The sequence below is a fragment of the Procambarus clarkii genome, chromosome 7 (assembly GCF_040958095.1).
Source record: "Procambarus clarkii isolate CNS0578487 chromosome 7, FALCON_Pclarkii_2.0, whole genome shotgun sequence".
Taxonomy (NCBI): Eukaryota; Metazoa; Arthropoda; class Malacostraca; order Decapoda; family Cambaridae; genus Procambarus; species Procambarus clarkii.
Window position 1 is genome coordinate 39,485,491 of NC_091156.1, and position 3,762 is coordinate 39,489,252.

At 40.8% G+C, this 3,762-nt stretch overlaps 1 long non-coding RNA gene across 1 annotated transcript; it reads right to left on the bottom strand.

Annotated features, from left to right (window-relative positions):
- Positions 1-2,039: 2,039 nt before the first annotated feature.
- LOC138358326 (uncharacterized) lies at positions 2,040-2,579 on the bottom strand. Its single transcript, XR_011225330.1, has 3 exons — positions 2,499-2,579; positions 2,268-2,404; positions 2,040-2,180 (listed from the first exon to the last, which is right to left on the bottom strand). It is a non-coding gene; the product is annotated as an uncharacterized lncRNA (long non-coding RNA).
- Between the last annotated feature and the right edge of the window lie 1,183 nt (positions 2,580-3,762).

Here is a 3,762-nt window from a genome sequence, read left to right on the forward strand (position 1 = left end):
TGAGGTGGATTGGTATGGATGAAAATAGTGGTGGAGTTTTGTGGTGGTTTATTTTAGAGGGTTTTTTGTTTTGGATTAATACAGAAGGTTAGCGTGGTGGCCTATTCTGTTGGATTATTCTCGTGGATTATTATGGGGGTTATTGTGGTGGATTATTTTCGTGTATTATTATAGAGGAATATTGTGGTGGATTATTTTGGAGAGTTATTGTGGTGGATTATTTTTGAGAGATATTGTGGTGGTTTAATAAGGATTGTGATGAATTACTTGGTTGTTCAGGCGGGGTCACCTGAGGTGGTGAATAAAATGCTGGGTTGGTGACTTTAATAATTAGGATGAGTCATGGTCAGTGTGTGTGGGGTCACCCGCTGTGGTCACGACGGTCTTCATGTAACGGTGCCAGGGACTAATAGCTCTCTTCTGTCCATTAGCCCGGCCGTTAGTTAACTATTCTATAGTTCCCCAGAGTTCCTAATATACGCTCCAGTTCAACACTCAGTAACCTCGGTGTTTAATCACCTCGGTATCACCAATACAAGGCATTGTATTGTGCACTCCTCACTGATTAACTCCCCTAATTGACAGTGAAACAGGAAACCACCAATTAGACATAACTCCCCGAATGTGGAACCCCAATGGATGAATTTACTATTAAATGTGGCTTACTGAACTAAAACAAAGGAAATTTTATTGAAACAATAAAGAAACTTACATGGAGCATATGGCGGTATTGGCCAAAACCCAGGATAATGCTAATGAGTAATGCTACTTGCTGACTCCCTCTCGGACCTCTTCTTTCTTCACTCCAGGTCTGCCTGCAGTCTTGACGACGCAGCCGGTGGGTGGTGGTGACATCCAGACAGCTACCCACGATGGTGTTAGACGTTGACATCCAGTGACAGCTTTATGTTGACAGCATGCTGAGGCCAAGACAACCTCGTTAGTAACGTGAGGTGTCGGCCGGGTGACTGGTGGATTTTGCTTTTAATATAAGCAAAGTTTAATATATTTTAATATATTAACTAATATTAATAGATTGACCTTTTAATATATTTTAATTTTTACGACTTCTTGAGTTGAAAGTCGGGAGTCTTGTGTTGAGAGTTAATGAAGCGGCTCCTGCCAATCAGAGTAGGAATCTTGCACCTAGATTGCGGGGCCCTTACCGAGTAATTGAAAGAAAAGGCCCCGTTAAATTTGTTATTAAAGGTATTTTTGAAGACCAAGTTGAGAGAACGATTCATATTAATAAATTAAAACCTTATCATGCGAGGGAGGAACTAGAGCTACCTTCAGTAAGTCTAATTCCTGACCTGTCTAATGATCCAAGTGCTGAGTCAGATGATGAGGATGATCTTCTGTCAGATCTCATCAGTAGTCAAGTTCAATCTTGTCACCCCATGGTAACAAGGTCGCGAGCTGTACAGTAAATTGTTAATGATCTCCCCTGGTCAGGTTTAGTAATTTCATAATAATTATCCTGTAGAGGCAATGGTGTGAGTAGATTAGAATGCGCCTCTGTGTGCCACCTATGTATGGAGATCAGATAAGAAATCAGAAGCGGGGAGCCACATAGTGCCACTCCATATTAGGTCACCCAAGGTGTGAGTGGTAGCAGTCGAAAAAACAGTGAAGATAGGTATCTATTATGCGCCACTATGATCATGTTCATTTATACAGTAAAGTATGACAATATATTTAAGTAAAAATGAATTTATTTGTATAATAAACACTCGTGGGTGAGTGCCAGTTACGCCCCCACATTCCTCTATGGGGCAGGTGTAAAACAGGTTCCTCCCGGTGAGGGTGGTCGCCCGTACCCTTCCTCGCACCTAATGGCCTTGACTTTACCGTAACAGAGTTCCACACCCAGCGGAGGTTGAGTGGGTCTTATATAGGGGTATTAAATTATAAATCTCCTCCAGGGGTTAAAAAAAATCAAAGAATTTATTAATGTTTTATTAGGTAAAAATCACAAATGATGTATAAGAAGTTAATTATGGCCCCTATCCCTCTCCCCCCTCCACCTCCCCCTCCTCATCTGAGTAGAATTCTGACGTCTCCCCATCCGTGGTGAGTGGGGGGAGGTCTTGACCCCCTCCCCCCTCTCTTGGGGGAGTGGGGTGAGTTGGTTGGTTGCCTTTTGGACGACTTTCCTTCTGACTCTCATCTGAAGTGTTCTGGAAAGAGATGGGGAAAATAATTTATAGGACTATATCTTTTATTTGAAAAATATTCTATTTCCTCTAAGAACAGTTAGTACATACCTCTCCCCCTGCAGGAGCGACCTTGTGTCCTCTACAGCAGGCATCATCAATTAGGGTACGTAACAGCATCTTGTTTGGGGCAGACCTTCCTCGTAGAATTACTACTCTACAAATGTGGACAGGTCCTAAGAATTGCACTGAAAAAAAAGAAGAGGTAAAATAGAGGTTGAGCAAACTTTCTATTGTGGGAAAAAAAATAAATCTTTACCAGAAAGTGTGGGTAATACTAACCAGGCCCTTCAAGGACTTCAATCTTCCCTGCGTGTGTTTCTGGGGAGACGCCTTCCATTTGTAGGATAAGGGGGATGGGGGTCTTCTAGGGAGGTTGTGGGGTGAGAGGTGTTTTATATGTGGGGTAATCCCCCTGTTAGGTGGGTTGCCTAGCTAACAAAAATATTCTCTACACCACCTATAAGAACCAACCCTTACTCCTCTACAAAATGTCCTAACACAGTGATGTTTCATAGGAAAATATCGTCTCGCATAAGCGAGGGCTCGTTTATCATTTAATTTTAAACTAACGCTTGAAAATACATTATGTAAGTAATGTACTGTTGAAGGCAACCCCAGGTGACTCACCCTATGGACGAACATTACGCAATACAGTCCACAAGCAAGGGTAAAATCACTCTGGAGTCTGTAGCACATTCCAAACACCTTTGTTATTGTGTTAGTTTTAATAAATCCTTGAAAATAATGTCCATAAGTAACCGCCGACATTGCATAACTATCGAAAAAAAACATTCGATGTTTAACTTTATCAACATAAATAGCTACCCAATGTCCCATAGTTAATCTGCTATGTGATGGTAAAATATTAGTTATGAGAACAATAGGTTTTCTTGATGAGATATTTAAATGTTCTATTTCATCAGCATTATAACAACCAAGGTAGAGTGCTCGATCCCCTAGATTATTTTTTAAATTAATATTTATATCATTACAATTCATTATGTTTTTAAGCTCGCACGTCACACAGAACAGTTCTCTGTCCGTCGATGGATAGTACCCCGGTCGTTTCCCCAAACAGTAAAACCAGCCTGTTATATGTAACACCACCGCCAAACTCAAGCTCCATACGCAAGTTGCCAGATTTCTCCACAGGGAGGGAATCCTTTGTTTGAATGGTGGTTAAGTCAAAGGCGAATATCGATCTTCCCTTATTAAAAGTGTCATAGGCTAGAAGTGAATCACGCTCTAAGCCTAATGTCTTCAAAGTTTCGTAATAAAGGCGGGCATAATGATTGTCGAAATCACCACCAATTCGGTAAATTGCATTATTGTTCAAATACATGGCGATATTTTTCAGTTTTGCATTTTCAAAATATAATCCATTACCTTGGTGAAGGCCAGCGAAATAATTCATTGGCACAATTACCATGAATATCCTGTGAGGAATTACTTGCGCCCAAGGCTGATCAATTAAGAGACTAGTTTGATTCCCTGCTAGGACATATGTTTTAGAAATGGTTTTATTGAAAGTATAGCTTATGGG